This window comes from Martes martes, assembly GCF_963455335.1.
Source record: "Martes martes genome assembly, chromosome: 3".
Taxonomy (NCBI): domain Eukaryota; kingdom Metazoa; phylum Chordata; class Mammalia; order Carnivora; family Mustelidae; genus Martes; species Martes martes.
In genome coordinates this window covers 128,770,403-128,787,831 of record NC_137890.1, presented here as the reverse complement: position 1 = coordinate 128,787,831, position 17,429 = coordinate 128,770,403, and the positions used below count along the sequence as shown (strand labels likewise).

General features: G+C 41.1%; 1 protein-coding gene across 5 annotated transcripts in view; it reads left to right on the top strand.

The window, feature by feature from the left end:
- Positions 1-17,429, top strand: part of METAP1D (methionyl aminopeptidase type 1D, mitochondrial) — an 85,820-nt gene that overhangs the window by 19,655 nt on the left and 48,736 nt on the right. Inside the window, exon 1 of one of the 5 annotated variants that reach the window (XM_080799810.1) lies at positions 11,302-11,479. The exons of the other annotated variants lie outside the window; for them this stretch is intronic. The gene's annotated coding sequence lies outside the window, so the exon portion shown is untranslated. Of the gene's footprint in view, positions 1-11,301; positions 11,480-17,429 lie in introns of those variants that run through there. 5 annotated transcript variants of the gene reach the window in all.

Sequence of the window (17,429 nt, the reverse complement as noted above, 5' to 3'; positions counted from 1 at the left end):
TCAAACATCACCTTAGCGGTAGGGCCTGATCACCCTGTATTTTCTCCATAACACAAATCACTATCTTTCATGTATTTGTGTCTGTTTCTCATAATCAGAATGTAATCTCCATGAAGACAGGGTTGGGGAGGGGCAGAGGAAGAGAGAGAATCTCAAGCGGACTCCCCACTGAGTGCAGAGCCCACCCCAGGGCTGGATCCCATGACCCTGAGATCATGACCCCAGCTGAAACCAAGAGGTGGCTGCTCAACCCAAACCCAATGCCTCCAGTTTCTTCATTTTTGAAATCAGGATGAGACAAGTACCGACCTTACTAGGCTGTTCTGAGGATTTAAAAAATAATGCGTGCGCAGTGGTATGAGTCACCTATTGCCATGTTAAAAGTTATTCCAGGGACGCCTGGGTGGCTCAGTGGGTTAAGCCTCTGCCTTCGGCTCAGGTCATGATCTCAGGGATCGACCCCCACATCAGACTCTCTGCTCAGCAGGGAGTCTGCTTCCCTCACCCCCTCTGCCTGTTGCTCTGCCTACTTGTGATCTCTGTCAAATAAATAAATAAAATCTTTGCAAAAAAAAAAGTTATCCCAAACAACAATTACTTATCATGTCACAGTTTCTGAGGGCCAGGAACTTGGGCATGGCTTAGCTGGGTGCCTCTGGGTCGGGACCTCCCAGAAGGTTGCTGTTGAGCTGTTGGCTGGAGATACAGTCATCTCACAACTTGTTCAGGGCTGGAAGACCTGTTTCCAGGCTCATTCATATGACTCACAGCAGGCCTCAGTTACTTGGGGAGACTTCCCATTTTTTCCACCTCTTTCTTTACACAGAGGACTGCTTACAGTATGGCAGGCTGCTTCTTCTAGAACTGGTGCTCTGAGAGACAGAGAATCAGAGTGCACATGACAGAATCCACAGTCCTTGATAACCTAATCTCAGAAGTGACTTCCATCACTTCTGCCGTATGCTGTCAGTCACACAGAACAGCACAGTGTGGGGGCGTCTGGGTGGCTCAGTGGGTTAAAGCCTCTGCCTTCAGCCTTCAGGTTCCTGGGATCAAGCCCCGCATCGGGCTCTCTCCTCAGCATGGAGTCTGCTCCCCCCTTTCTCTCTGCCTGCCTCTCTGCCTGCTTGTGATCTCTGTCTGTCAAATAAATAAATAAAAATCTTAAAAAAAAAAAAAAAAGCACAGTGTGGCAGACCAGGGTGTGAATGCCAGGAGGCCGGGTTATTGGGGACCATCTACCATTGGCTCTTAGCACAGCATGAGACACATAATAAGCCCTTACTATTCGTAGTGGTAGTATTAAGATGTTATGAAGATACGTAAAGAAGAAAGTGAAAGTCAATTACAATCTCATCATTTTGATTGAGTAGGCATTCCTAAAATGATTTTTTCCCCTAAGAAGGGCTACTGGTAATACAACCATGATCTTTAAAAACTTCTACCACATCCACAGAAAAAGCTTATAAATTACTGAAATATTAACTTAGGAAAATTAGCCTTGAGGTCCTTTTGTCCCTTGTACTTGGAGTCTCTATAGCACTCTCTTGTTTATCCTTTCTCGTTTATCCTTCTCTTAGGCAGTGTGATAATGCTGAATTTGGGGCATCATTCTCTGTCTCTGTCATCAGTAAGTTTATGATTTCCCTATAAGATCAAATGAAAATAGGTCAGGGATGAAAAGAACACCCTTACCATACTCGCTGCCAACTGGCTGATACAGCTGAAAACCAGCCCCTCTAGGAATTGATATTTCAAAAGCTCCTCTGTTGTCTTCTGTCATTTCTCCCCTACTTTATTTTCTGTGAATAGCAGCTGTTCAGGGCATTGCTGAGCAATCAGAAAAGTAAGTGAGCGACACAGCAGGAGGAGGCTGGGGCGGAGGGAGGTGCTGTTCTCTGCGGATAGCAGCCGTGGCAGGCAACACGACAAACAGCCTTATGATGGCCCGTTGGGAAGCGTGTGAAAGATTATCAATTACCTGGATTTAAAAAAAGGAAAGCAGAAAGCCCTCGAACGTCTCTTTCAGCAGTCACTTTTCAGCAAAAGCTTCTAGCTTAGGGGACGAGGAGACAGTGCACGTTAAAGAAAAAAACCACAGCTGCCTCGGAGAATCTTTCAAAGTGGCTCAGGTGGCTCAGGTCCTTTGTGCTAGCTCCCTTTCTAAGGGTCAGATTCATTTTCTATTACTGTTTTCTTCTTTAATGTTACGGCTTTCATCATTAGACTACTACCAGTTCCTTCAGGCAATAGGAAGTGATTGAAGACTTAATGAGATTCATACTGCTTATGCTTAAATGTTGATGACTTCCTGCATGCATATTAATCATTCCTGACCTTGATCTTAAATTTCTTCCCAGTACAGATTCTCATCAAGCATACCTACTAGATCCCTCAGTGTTCACCAAATAACCTGGTTTGTTTCCAAAAGCACAGTAACTCTGATGTTGAGTGTGTGTCCGGTTTTTCAGTACCCTTGCTTGATTTGTCTTTCAGTTCTTCCTATGGCTGTAAATCTGGAAGATTTACGGGGAGAAAAATCAGCAACTCTTAACAGGGGATTTAGCCTAGTTTAAAAGACTGTTCTGTTCAGCAGACCTTGAACACAGCTTAATTGGCTGTCTAGGTCAGTATGGCCAACTGGCAACTCTCAGACCCCATCCAGGCCACAGAGCGTTTCTAGTGGCTTCTGTGTATGCACTCCGGCTGTCGAGCAGCAGGACTCGGCCTCTGTTCCCTGCTTTGGCGGCCCCATCCTTTAGTTCAGGCCTACCCCCTCCTGCCGCAGTGGCCTGGGAAACCCTGGCTCGCCACCTGGTCTCCTCGTGCCCAGCATCCATGCATCTACACCCCCACCCTTGCCCCAATTATTCCCTCACCCACTTCGGCAGATTTCCCTGAACTAGGACCCGGAGCAGGAGTAGTCCCAGTCAGTGATTGAGAGGAGAGGTGGGAGGGCCAAGGAGTCCGAGAGAAGCCTAAAGTGAGGGTGAAGGGATGTGGGAGAAAAAGAGGGAAAGGCTCACATCCTGGAAGAGAAAATAAATACCTAAGAACTTGAAGATGAGGAGATTTGTGTACCTAGAGACAGAATACGCAGGAAGGAGGTAAAAAGGTGAAAGGAGCCTGTGTTTGGTGATGCCACTGGTTGAGAGGAGATGCAAGAGGTACATTTGCTTGTGAAGGAGGCTGCAGGGGAGAGAACAGAAGAGAAAATGGGGAGAGCAGAACTACAGCTCTGCTTGGCAGAGCAGAACACACACATCAGGAGAAACATGGTCTGACAAAGCATTTCTTTCAGATTTGTGAGTGTATTTTTAACAACACCAAAAAAATGTATTGTTATAAAAAAGTACAACCACAAATAGATATACCCTTGGAAGATTACGTTACATAGAGATATTTTAGGATGTCCCAAATATGTAGTCATTTGATTCCCAAGCACGGCCTGCTTGCTGTCAGGTTTTTTTTTTTTTTAAATGTGGCTCATCCCAATCAAGAAGTTGGGACAGTATTGATTTTGGGGACTCAAGTGCTTACCATTTTAAAAAAATAAATGGGGGTATCTTTTACATAAAAATCTAAATTTTTCATCTTTTTATTATCTGTGGCTATCATTTAACTGAATAGATGGGGAGATACCCACTTTGTGAAGTATATTTTTCATATTTAATAATCAAAATATTTATTTTCAAAAAACAACTTTAAAAAATGGCCAGAAAATTTCATACTTCTTAACTCAATTATTTAATTCTACCTCTAGGAATCTATATTCAGAAAATAACTGGAGATGTTGGCACAGATATAGGTTCAAGGATGTCTATTCCAGCATTGCTTACGTTAACAAAGAACTGGAAACATTGTAAATGTCCAGTAAAATAGAGGAATGATTAAGCAAATTATGACGTATCTATAAGATGAGAGGGACTGTGATAATAGCCATTCAGCTACTTACACTTTGCAGTCAAGTGGCCTTTTAAAAAGCACCATGGGTGGGGGGGGCATCTGGCTGGCTCAGTCCGTGGAGCGTGAGACGCTTCATCTTGGAGTTGTAAGTTTGAGCCCCATATTAGTTATAGAGATTACTTAAAATGAAAATCTTTTAATAAATAAATAAATAAATAAATAGCATACTGGCTCATTTTACTCCCCCTTAGAACTTCTTGTTGGCTTCCCATGAAACTCCTGACCTCTAATGCCCACTGGCCTTGTCTTATCATCCCAGCTCTCCAGTCCCTCCACTCCTGTCTACCGGCCTACTTTTCAAGTGTTCTAATTCCCTAAACCGTTTCCTCCTTAGGATTTTTGCATATGCTGTTCGCTATGCTGAGCTGTTCTTTCCTCACTTTTATCTGGCTAATGCCTGCTCATTCTTGAGGTCTTAGTTTCATCAGAGGAAGTTCCTGACCCTCTCTCCTACCCCCCCATATTCTACCCTCTAGTATATTCTCTCAATGTGGTGGTCCGTGCTTCTTCTTTATAACACATATCACATTTTTTTTTAAGATTTTATTTATTCTTTTGACAGAGCGACCAAGCACAAGCAGGGGGAAAGCCAGAGGGAGAAGGGAAGCAGTCTCCTTGCTGAGCAGGGAGCCTGGCATGGGGCTTGATCCCAGGACCTGGATATCATGACCTGAGCCAAAGTCAGGCGCTTAACCAACTGAGCCACCCAGGCGCCCCACATACCACATTTAAAAAACATATGTTCATTTGCGTGGTTCTTCTTTTAATGCCCAGCTCCCACCTGGACTTTGTCATTCCAGGAGAGTGCCTCAAGTTTATTCTCTGTCCCTTCAGTTGAGGTCTTACAGTTTTGTTGTAATATTTTTAATCTCTGAGAGTCTGTCTTGTGTGCCTGAAAATTTTCTAAATAGTATTCTGTTCCTGTTTCATTGTTGCCGTATTTTTCTTGAGCATGTTATTAATAGTTTTCTAGAAGTTTTCTTCTCTGTGTGTCCTGTTTCCTCTGAATCTGCCTTTCTTCCTTCCTCCCTCTTCCCTCCCTCCCTTCCTTCCTTCCTTCGTTCCTTTTGTTTGTGTGGTATTTATCTTCATAGTGTTTCTCAGATATCTGGAAATCCACGGTTGTTTTCTTCTCTGTGAGCGGGCGTGGAGGGGTTAAAAAGCTGAGTGGGCCCATGAAAGACAAGGAAAGACAGAAGCTGTCACAGATTGTAGAAGACTAGAGAGGCTTAATAACTAATTACAGTGTGGAAAACTGGATTGGATCATGGAAGAGAAAAAAGGGTACTAGTGGAAAAATTGGTGAAATTCAAATAAGGTCTATATTTTAGTTAATTATGTTTAGTATTATATGTAATAGTTATTAACTATCCATATTTTATGTACTAACATTAATTTCCTGGTCTTGATGATAAAACCATGGTTCTATAAAATGTTAACATTAAATTAAGCTGGTTGGAGGATATATAGGAACCTTCTGTACTTTTGTTTCCCTTTGAAGTATTTTCTGGTCTACGGCCATACCACCCTGAATGCGCCCGATCTCGTCTGAACTATTTTCTGTAAGTCTAAAATTATTTCAGAATAAAAAGTAAAAAGTCACTCTGAGTGGAAGCTCTGAGTGAGTGGTGGAGGGTGGGTCGCTGTGGGTCACCTCTGAGCTGTGGAGTGATCTGGTTGGTCGTTCTCCTGGGGAATCAATATCAAGAGTCAGTATCTTCAGGTCTTTTTTCCCAGGCTGTTCAGAGTATCCAGAGCAGGTTCTCCTAATCTTCTGCCTGAAAGGTGGAGGCCTGGCTGCCAATATTCTATCTGGTCTTAACGTTTCATGCTTTAATCTATAAGAGAAGCAGTAAAAGCATATGATGCATGTTCAGTTCACCATTTTTATTGACTTCTTTTTTTTTTAAAGATTTTATTTGAGAGACAATGAGGGGGTGTAGAGGGACAAAGGGAGAAGCAGGCTGAGCAAGGACCCAGATGCGGGACTCGACCCTAGGACCCTGAGATCATGACCTGAGCTAAAGGCAGACAGACGCTTAACCAACTGAGCCACCCAGGCACCCCTCTTTATTGACTTCTGAAATAAGTCTTGGTGCATGTTGGCCAGAAATACTGCCGTGGTATGTGTCAGATTTTAATTTTACTTCAGTTTCTTAATTTCTTCTGTAGAGGTAACCCTCATCTAATTTTCCATCCTTTTCCTTTACCCAGACTTGTTGAATGGTTCTCAGGGTCTTACCACCTCTAATATGATGAAAGCTAAGAGATCTCAAGTTTTTCTGCAAAGTTTTTTATTTTTCTGTTAAATCCTGCATAAGGTAACAGTGTTAATCTTTGGGGTTTTGATTGTTTTTAAAAGATTTGTTTGTTGGGGTGCCTGGGTGCCTCAGCGGATTAAGCCTTTGCCTTCAGGTCAGGTCATGATCTCAGGGTCCTGAGATCGAGCCCCGCGTCAGGCTCTCTGCTCAGCGGGAAGCCTCTGTTTCCCCCCCCCCGCCCCCGCCTGCCTGTGCTCTCTCTCTCTGTGCCAAATGAATAAATAAATAAATAATCTTTAAAAAAAAAAAAAAGATTTGTTTGTTTTTTAAAGATCTGTTCATTGATTTGAGAGAGAGAGAGTGCACACACAAGTAGGAGGAGGGGCGAAGTGAGAAGATCTCAAGCAGGCTCTGCCCCTCCTCACACTGAGCCTGACGCGGGGCTTGATCTCACAACCCATGAGATCACGACCTGAGCTTGAAACCCAGAATTGGATGCTCAACTGACTGAGCCACTCAGGTGCCCCACAGTGTTAATCTTTGAAAACTGATTTACCCATGAATCACGTTTCATCCATATTCCTTATTCTCTTTTTCTTTACTTTTTTTTGTCCTAATACTTCATACCTGGTAATTTCATTGGTCAGGAGTCTATCAGTTCCTTACTGTGCATGGGGCTTCAATGATAAAGAAGACCTAGTCCCTGTTTTCAGGGAGCTTACAATGTAGTGGAGAGTATAGACAGATAAGAGACAGACACAGTATCAGCATTACATGTGTTAAGTGCTGTGATGGGGTAAGCACGGAGTCTGCGAAGCACAGTGGAAGGGCACCTACCCCAGTCTTAGGGGATCAAAGAAGACTTCCTAAAGAAGGTGATATTCAAGAGGAGACCTGAAGGATAAATGATAGTGAAGTGAAAGAGTATTCAAGGTGGAAGATCAACTTGTACAAAGACCTAGAAGGAAAAGAGCCTGTTATGTTTGAAGTAGATGGGAGTCCTGGTACAAGGGTCAGGTTTTAAGTGGGTGAGGCATAAGAAGTTTGTAAAATACATGTATGTGGTAGATTGCAAAAGGCTACAAATTATTCCTCTTTCTGTATGTATGTTATTTGTAGTGTGACTTCAAAGACCTTCCCATCAAAAGGTCAGCTTTTGTTTCTCTACCCTTTGAATTTGGGCTTGACTATGTAAGTTCTTTGGCTACTGGGATGACCTAAGCAGAGGCTTGAAAAGTACTGGTATATTGGAGCTTACTTTCCTTCTCCTGGGAACTCTGACTACCATATATGAATGATCCCAAGCTCTCCCATTGGATGATGAGAGACACATGGTTGAGTCTTTACTGTCCGTCTCCCAGCTAATGCCGAGCCAACTTTTAGACATGGGTGTGAGGTCATCTCGGTCTCAGCAGAGCCCCTAGCTGATTACCACAGAGATCAGCTGAGCTTGCCCAGACCAGAAGAACTGCCCAGCCAACCCAAAGAGTCATGAGAAATAGTTTGTTGTTTTAAGTCACTAATTTAGGGGTACTTTGACAAAGCAAAAGCTAGCCAACACAAGTATGATGTTTAGGTTTTATCAATAATGGCAGTTAGGAAGTCAAGTAAGAAATCATAAGTGAGGGAGTGACATGTAAAAATTTGCATGGTATGAAGAGCCCAGTGGCCTCAAGGAGTAGAATGATTTGCAGAATGATGACTCTAGAAATTGAAAGAACAATAGAGAAGTAATTGCAGCTGTTTGGGGTAAAGATTATAGTGGCCTGGCCCAGGATTTTGGGGGGTGGAGAGAAGTGAATGGTTTTAGTAGATATTTGTGTGGTAGACTCACAAATTGGTTAGATTGGATTTGGAGATGGTGGTGATGGAAAAGGATAAGTTGTGGGTGACCCACTGATTTACAGCATCTGTTTCTGGCAGTTGAGTGGATTATGGTGCCATTCATTGGGAACACTGGAGTAGGGACCAGCTTTGGAGGCGAATCTGATCAGTCTAATTTGGGACATGGTGAGTCTGAAGTGCCTGGAGACAGCCAAGGAGAGATTCTAGTAAGCAGAGGATAGAAACAGATAAGGAGAGTTTTAGGGAGGAATCTGGGTTAGAGATGCTGATTTGGAAGTCATGGACATGTGTTGACAATATAAGCTCCCTAGGGGAAGGTGGTAGGTTATCAGGAAGAGGAGTGAGAATGGAACCCTAAAGAAAACTGATTTGTAAGGGGTGGTCAGGGAAGGAAAGCCTACAAAAGAGGATGAGGAGTAGCTAGAGTAGTAGGAAGCCTTTATAGTTAGTTTCTTTTTAGTTTATTCTTTAGATAAAGTGTCATAGATAATGAGATAAGTTTCCGGAGTCAATATGGTTGACTTCTCTTGTCAGGACTGACCCTGCCTTTTCAAATGCTCTCTAGACACCCTCACATAAGGTCCTGCTACTACTTCACATTCAATAAACCCAAAGCCAAAGTAAATCTTCCCCAGACCAGAACCAACTCATCCCCCAACCTTGGTGCTCCCTCTTTCTGTTAATGGCACCCCTGTCCTCAGAATTAACTTTGCCTATTCTCCCCTAGTCTGTATATATTTAATCAATTGTCAAGTTCTGTAAATTATACCTCTGCAGTCTCTTGTGTCCATCCCCTTTCTTACATTGCCCAAATTACCACTGAGGTTTAATCTCACACTACTTCTCATCCATCCTCTTTTTTTTTTTTTTTTGAAAGATTTATTTATTTGTCAGAGAGAGAGAGAGAGGAGTGAGAGTGAGCACAAGCAGACAGAGTGGCAGGCAGAGGCAGAGGGAGAAGCAGGCTCCCTGCCGAGCAAGGAGCCGGATTCGGGACTCGATCCCAGGACGCCGAGACCATGACCCGAGCCGAAGGCAGCTGCTTAACCAACTGAGCCACCCAGGCGTCCCCTCATCCATCCTCTTATAATAGCCTCCTAACTGTACCATTTCCTGATTCTCCATTCCAATTTCCCTAAGAAGTCATTTCTAATATTGGCATTCCCCCTACTCAAAAACTTTAATAGTTTGTGGAATTAAATCTAAACTCTTTACCCTAAGCACTTAAAATCTTCCGGAGTATGGTCTTATTCTACTCTTCCAAATAAACATACTTCAACAAAAACCTTAATGTACCCTGGGCTTTCATAGCTCTATACTTTTGTTCACACTTTACTTTCAGTCTAGTGTGCTCTTCCCTTCCCTTTCATTTTTGTCAAAATACCATCTGTATATCAAGGACTATGTCAGAAACCACCTTTTCTGTTGAGCCTCTCTTGATCTTCCCTAATAGTTGTGATCTTGTCTGTCTGCCTCCCCTCCTTCCTCCCTTCCTTTTTTCTACCAATATTGGAACCCACTAGTTGGAGTTAATTTGCAGAAAACTGAGGTCAATCTAGCTATTTCAAGTAGAAATGCTTTTAGCGTAGAGACTGGGTGTTCCTAATTGTTGGGAGGTTAAAGAAACAGCCAGTAGGCTGGGTCTGCAGGAACAACATAGGGAACAGCTCCCCTGAACTGACCCACCAAGGAAGCAGGTGGAACTAGCCCACCACTTCCAGCTGCTTCTCAGTACTTAACAAAGCTAATATGGTACAGCAGAATACTGCTCAGAAAACCCCAACATTTCCAGCAGAAAAAAGAACAGCAGAAGCAACAGGAATGAGGCCTTCACCACACTTCCTACTTCAAATATCCCATGAGTGCATCTCATTGGTAGAGCCTAATTCAGATGTAGAACCTGTATGCAGAGAAATCTGGGAAACGTAGTTTTTAGCGATCCAGTCTCTGCAGTACAGAAGATCACTTAGAGGTTGGAATAGGATGAGCTTTGATGGGATGAGATGGAATGCGTCCATCTTTTCTTCCATAGTCATAGTCACTTACTGTGAATCACGAGCTGTTATATTTGTAATGGTTTTCATACTAACCTTGGCATGGTGCTGGATTTTCGAGACTGCTAGAGCAGGAAATGTGTATAAGTAATTCCTCCCTCCCCAGTAAATACACAAGAGGGTAAGAACTAAACAACTATTTGCTAAATGAGTAGAATTTAGTCATCTTGCCAAGAGTAGATTTAATACTTGGATATAAGGGAGAACCTTTTAATATTAACCCAAGACAAGATAAGGTAGTAATTAGAAGGGAGAATAAAAAACCTCCAGGAGAAAATTCAGGTTTTTTATGTAAAAAAATAGAAATTTAACTGAGCATCCATTACACTGTATGATAACTAACTGGAATCTAGATGAAAACTTAAGGAAAAAAAGAGAAACCTGCTGTAAATAACTCCTTCCCAACATTGAAGAGAGCCTGTAAATGGTCCTGGTGTCATTGAATATGAGGAAGCGTCCTATGGGGGAGATGCAATTGCCATTGAACATGATGTTTGGAATGAGAAGATTCAGGACAGTAAATGGAATTGAGACCTATACATTTGTGTCTGATTATTATGCATATGACCTGCTGTGGTGATTAAGATAGAAAAGCAGAAAAGCAAAAAGGTTGTTATAAAATATGTGCAATGGGAAATAAGAGGACCTTTCATGCCACAGATGGCAAAGGTGATTGACTTGACTTCATGGGTATTGACATATTTATGAGAATGCAGGATTCCAATAATGAGTTGCAGCCAGAGTTTGAAGGATATCTTGTTATATTAAGGCACAACAAATAAGATGGATTATATTAGAAGTCTTTCCTTTATCTAAGGGGCTCCCTTAAGGGATACTTGCATGTTGTACAGAGGTAGCAAACAGGAGACTGTAGGAAGAATGGCAACTTAAATCAACTCTGGTTGTAACTTGTCACGTGACCTTAGATATGTCTCTTAGTTGGCAGCCAATGGCTTTAGGCTTTAGACTCCTGTCTAATCTATCTGTTTGTCTGTCTATCTGTCATCTTTTCATTCCCCAAAGATAACTATCCTCTGGAGTTAGAGATCAGGCTATGCCAGTGGTTCTAAACTTCAGTGTGTATTAGAATCACCTAGAGGGCTTGTTGAAAGATAGCTGAGCTTCACCCAACTCCCGGAATTTATATTTCTTTCTTTTCTTTTTTTTTTTGAGAGAGAGAGAGAGGTGGAGGAAGGGGCAGAGGGAGAGAGAATCTCAAGCAGACTCCCCGAGGAACACAGAACCCAACAAGGAACTTGATCCCACGACCCTGAGATCATGACCTGAGCCATCATCAAGAGTCAGATGCTCAACCAACTAAGCCACCCAGGAGCTCCTGGCTTCCCCCAGTTTGTAAGATAAAATTTAAACTCCTTATTTTAGAACACAAAGGTCTTCATATTTTGACCCTCAGCTACCTTCTCTGATCTTGTGATGGACACTCTTCCCTCAAGCTGTAGCACCTGTAGATTTTACAAAACACTTTTCTGTGTGAAATGCGTATACTACCACTGATGTTCGTCTAACACATTTCTGCTCATACTTTAGAATTCAGCTCAAGTACACTTTGATTTATACGTACCGCCTCCTGGTTCCAGCAGCATTCTGATCACAGCCATGGCCTAATCAGTTTATCTTTTCTTCTTCTTTTTTTTTTTTTTAACCCTTCTAGATGCTAAAGTACTTGAACATGGGAATTCCTTATTAGTAGGTGTAGTGTGGGGCCTGGGAATCTGCAGGCTCACAAGCTCCTTGGGGGATTCTGCAGGCTCAGACCTCAGTTTGAAGTGGTTTCTAAGATCTGCTTCAACTCTGAAATATCAAACCTTTTTCTTCTTGCATTTTAACTGGTGTTGTGGAGGGGGCGGAAAAGCTTTTGGGTTGTTGATGAAAAAAAAGCATATGAATTCTTTAGTATAATAAGTAAGGTAACTTATTATACTGAAATACAGGGTAAGGTAGATAAGTAGAAATAAGATAAATACCCTTATTTAAGAGTGTTTCCTTAATGTGTTCAACTTTTTATCAATTAATTCTAAGACTATTTGGGGGGGCTAGCTATGTGCCAGATACGGTTCTAGTCATTTCGAGTGCATCAATGAACAAAACAGGCAACAGTCCCTACCCTCAAAGGAGCTCACATTGAGAGGCGATAAACAAGTAAATCACAGAGTATTTTAGAAGGTGATAAGGACTGTGGAGAAAATGGAAAGGGGGGGGCTTTCTTTAATTTTGTCAGGACTTAGTAATAAATTACTAGAGATAATAGTTTATTTAATTTGAGCTATTTAAACAAGCTATACTTTAAAAGGCAGAATTTAACCCATACCCAATCAAAAGAGAGCTGAAGATTTGCAAAATTCAAGTCTGATTTCCTTTTTTAAAATGGACAATGACTAGCTTTCCCATTTTGTCCTTGGGAGAGAAATAATTTAGGGAATCGATTCCAAGAAGCCCTCGGTAACTTATGTGATATAAATGTTTTATTACTGTAAAGAGAAAGGGAAAAAGAATTGAGCCACAAACTAGTAAAGAGAAGTTTGTATTTATACTAATCTATAAGACTGATTTAATTCTGTTACTAAAAAAACCTTTATTCCAAAACCTCTTTTCTTATCTCCCTCACTTCCCTATTTTAAATTTTTGTTTGTTTTCTTATCCCCCTGACTCTCCCATTTTAAGTTCTTGTTTGTTTGGATTTTCATATTTAGATAAAAAAACATTGGTCCTTTCAGGATTATAGGAACGCCTCATCCCCTGTATGAGGAAGTACAGGACTTTAGCTTTACATCCCTGTCAGGGGTGCTCAGAAGAAAAAGGAACAGGCTGGTTCTGTGGGGAAAATCTCTTATCCATCTTTACTCTCAAATGACTTAATCAAAGAGCTAACGTTTCATTGTAAACAGTCTTAAAAGTCAAATTAATGTCACCTGCAGAGTTCGCTAAAAGAGTGATGAGCATTGTTTCGCACAGCAGTTGAAACTGTTTGCAAAGTCCTCCCACAATGAAAGACTTTTCCTGCTCTCCTCAAATACTAGAACTGTGTGGTAATTCTGATGACTGTCAGTTCCTGTGGGGTGTTTACACAAAGGTACTTTTAAATGAAGAGTCATTTTTAGAGCAATTAGAACAGAGGCTAGACAGAGATTGGCTAGCTCAGGGGCCTGGCAGGTCGGGGTTAAGGTTTATTGACAGGACAGGGTCAGGCCTCTGCTCCGCCGCCATTGCCCCTCATACCTGCCCTCCGGATACACCCGAGACCTCGGCAGGCCTTGGCTCCCTGCCACAGGCCAAGCCCCCGTGCAGAGTGTGGGGAAGAGAAAGAAGAAAGGAGGAAGAGAAGGGGGAAGTTCTGCAGAAACATGACAGTTTGGTATTAAAATGCAAGTTTGGAAGTGATGTGTATGTTTTTTGGGCCCAGATGTTGTGTCCCATTAGGGAGGAGAAATTTTTAAACATACAAAGCATTGTCTGTTCTTTCAACTTTGTAGTTCGCAGTTATTGCATCCCGAAGAAAGAAACTGCCCGGCCAAAGTAGTCTTTTCATTTCATTTTTCAGTTTTGAGTTACAGGTTCCTGGCAAGCTCCCTGACCACTACTGTTACCTGGTGGCGCCTATAGTTCATCAAATTTAGACACGCAGACTACCTGGATCCAGGCCCAGTGAACTGTTGTGACTGATAAACGTGATCCCACCCTGCCCCCACCCAAGCGCCTGCTGTTTCCTTTAAGGGAATCTAAGACTTTGAGTCCCTGCGTCCCCCAGGGAGCTCGAGAAAAATGTGTTCCGGTATTCCGGGATTCTCCGTGCTGCCTCTCTGCTTGCCCAGAGGCTGGTGAGCATCCCAGCCATGCCCCCCACCCCCTTCTCCGATGTTGGTAATTGATGCAGGGAAAATTTTTTTGTTTTTAATAAAAACAAGCGAAGACATCTATCAGTACCTACAGTCAAGGCAGAATTTGTTTGACATCTTGTGATTGCTGCTTACAAAAAGAGTGACAGCAGTTATTAAACAAATACGAAAAGATGCTGTTTATTGATAGTTTTCAGATATCCTAAGAATATTCTTATAACATCACCGCCTTTGCTTGCATGAGTAGAAAATTGTAGAATGAACAGAATCATTAATTCTTGAAATCTGGGATGTATTAGATTTAGAGTAGTAATGAAAATTCACATATTAAGCAAATGGATTATTTTTAGCTGTGCCATATACTAGGGGCTTTTCCTTTCATTAGACCATATTTCAAACATTTGTTTTTATGATTGCAGGGGGAGTATTAGCATTCAATGTAATTAAACTTAATTGCATTTCCTATGTGAATTATTTTTAGTCTCTTTTTAAAATGCATTTATGATTCTTTTTCTCTATACTAGCTATTCCTGTAGGTATGCCTTGATAAAAGGTTATGGAAAAATTGTCTATTTGCTTGGAAACAGTCAGAAGTCATGAATTTGATTGAAATTTAATTTAGAAGTTTTTAAGCGAAACTTTGGAATATAGTCAAATAGGAAAAGCATGAAATTGTTCAGCATCTGAGGTTTTGGTTCTTATGTTATATTCCTGTGATAGGAGAAAAATAATTAATCTCTTTCTGGCCTAAGTTATCCTATTTGGGAAGTGTTACAATAATTTTAGTCCCTGACCTAACCAGATGATGTGGAAGCATCAGATCATATATTTCTGTAGTCGCTCGGTGAGGGTGGGGTTTGCTGGGAAGGGAGGAGGGAACTTCTTGGGGTGTGATTATAGTATGTATCTTGATAGATATTTGGTTACACAGGTGTATACATTTGTCAGAACTGATCAAATGATATGTTTAAGATTTGTGCCTGTTATAGTATGTAAATTTTACTTCAAAATACCAAAAAAAAAAAAAAAAGGACCTCTAAATACATATCAACATTGGGTTAATAATGTTGAAATTTGGGGGAAGGGGTTACTAAGCTTTAAAACTTACTTTGGAATACACTCCCTGCCACAGAAAGATGAATGATGGAAATGTTTACAAGTGTGATAAGGCATAAATATAGTTAAAATGTTAATGGTAGAATCTAGGTAGTATAATTGTTTACCTTAAAATTCCTTAAATTACCTTAAAAATTCCTTAAATTACCTTAAAATTGTTTACCTTAAAATTACCTTAAAATGTTCTTTGAACATTTTTATGTTTGAAAATTTTCCTAAAATGTTGGTGGGGGAGGAATGAAGGTACTGGTTTTTGCTCAGTAAATGATCTGTGTACCTCTATATTTAATTCTAATCCCCACCCCCATTCAAAATCAGACCACTTGGATTAATACCAAAAGCGGGGAGGGGTGTGAATATACCATTTAGATAAATAGAAAAATGTGCCCACCTCATACTTTCTCCAGTTACCTTTTGAAAGGCCATTACCAAGCATGGAAGCCAAGGGTGTCCTTACAAACAAGAAGAGCTCTGAGAAATCCAAACCACGCAGCCCAACCAGTGACCTCTCTGGGCAGATTAAGAATTGGCCTCCAGAACCCTAACCAGGGGAAGGACATGGCCTCCTGACATATAATCTTCACCGGTGGCAAGCAGGTAACTCTCCTGCTATATACCTTAGAGCAAGACCCTATCAAATGAAAATGGGCTTTCAGTTTCAGCCAAATCCCAGGGATTTGGCCAAGAACACCTTTGTTCCATCAGAATGCCAGACTATTTCTTTTCTTTTTTTTTTTTTTTTAAGATTTTATTTATTTATTTGACAGACAGAGATCACAATTAGGCAGAAAGGCAGGCAGAGAGAGAGGAAGGGAAGCAGGCTCCCTGCTGAGCAGAGAGCCCGATGCGGGGCTTGATCCCAGGACCCTGGGATCATGACCTGAGCCGAAGGCAAAGGCTTTAACCCACTGAGCCGCCCAGGTGCCCCCAGACTATTTCTTAACATCCTGATAGAGCCCACTTTTTAAAGATATCTTATATGGGCCTCTGGTAATACTTATGTTGTGCGTGCATGTGTGTTTTTATCCTGAAGGGTCGAAAGGGTGAATTGATTCCGGTGGAATTTGAACCAAACTTTTAGAAGCTAATGATATATTTTTAAATGTGGCTGTGTTGCTCAGTTGGCGTTTGAGCAGTAAACTAGACAGGCAAGACTTGAGAGGCTCAAAGATCTCACCTATTTCAGGGTCTCAGAGTGAACTCTGGCCAACTAGTTTGTCTCCATTCTTTGATTTTCTCACTTGGAAAGTGAGAAGTGAAACCTGACACAAAATGCCCAGTCAGTGATCCTCAAACCCTAATGTTTATAAGAATCATTTATGTAAGAAACTTCAGTATGTGTAGAAATCATTTAGTTTGTTAAAAATGAGATTCCAGCTTCCATACCTGGGTTTTCTGAATCAATAGTTCAGGGACAGAGCTCAGAAATCTGCATTTTGATAAACACCCAATGTAGATACTGATGCATTTATTAGACCACATGAGAATCGGTATAGACATGTTTCAATGGATCTTAAGTTAACTTATAGAATCTTACGGATTTTTTTTAGCTTCTTCTTGGGAAAAATTTTAAGCATACACTAAATTAGGGAGAATAATATAATGAACTTCCATGGACCCATCACCCGACCACAACAATTTTGATTCATTTCTATATTCATCTACTCCTCCTCCACAGATTATTTATGGAAGTAAATTTAGATATATCATTCCATTAATAAATATTTTAGCAGGCAACTCTAAAATATTAAAATATAAGTACTCTAGAAATATATCATTAAATCTTATAAAATTTGAGACTTCTTTAGTATCAAATATGTGTGTCTACATTTCTGTGATTGTCTCTCTCTCCTTTTTTTTTTTTTCACGATTGATTTGCTGAAATCAGGAACCAAATACAGTCCACACATTGCATTTGATTGATGTGTCTCTTTAATCTTTTAATCTATAGGTTCCCCCTCTCTCTTTTTCCCCACCTTGTGATTTATTTGTTGAAGAAAACAGTACATTTGTTTTGTAGATTTCCTCAGTCTAGATTTTCTGATTGGATCCCCATGCTGTCATTTACCATTTTTCTTTCCCTGTATTTCCTATAAACTCCATCACTTCCATCATGGAGTTTGACCAGATTAAAGTTCAGTTTGGGGGCAAGAATACATCATAGGTGGTATCATATGCTTCCATCATGAGGCACATACTTTGTTGTCTCTCTTTTGTCCTACTAGTGGCCATTGCTGAGATCCATTATTTCCTAGGGAAAACTACATATTTTAACTTAGTAAGTAGCTCATGGAAGAACCTTCTCCCTCTCATCATGGATTTTTCATTTTCTG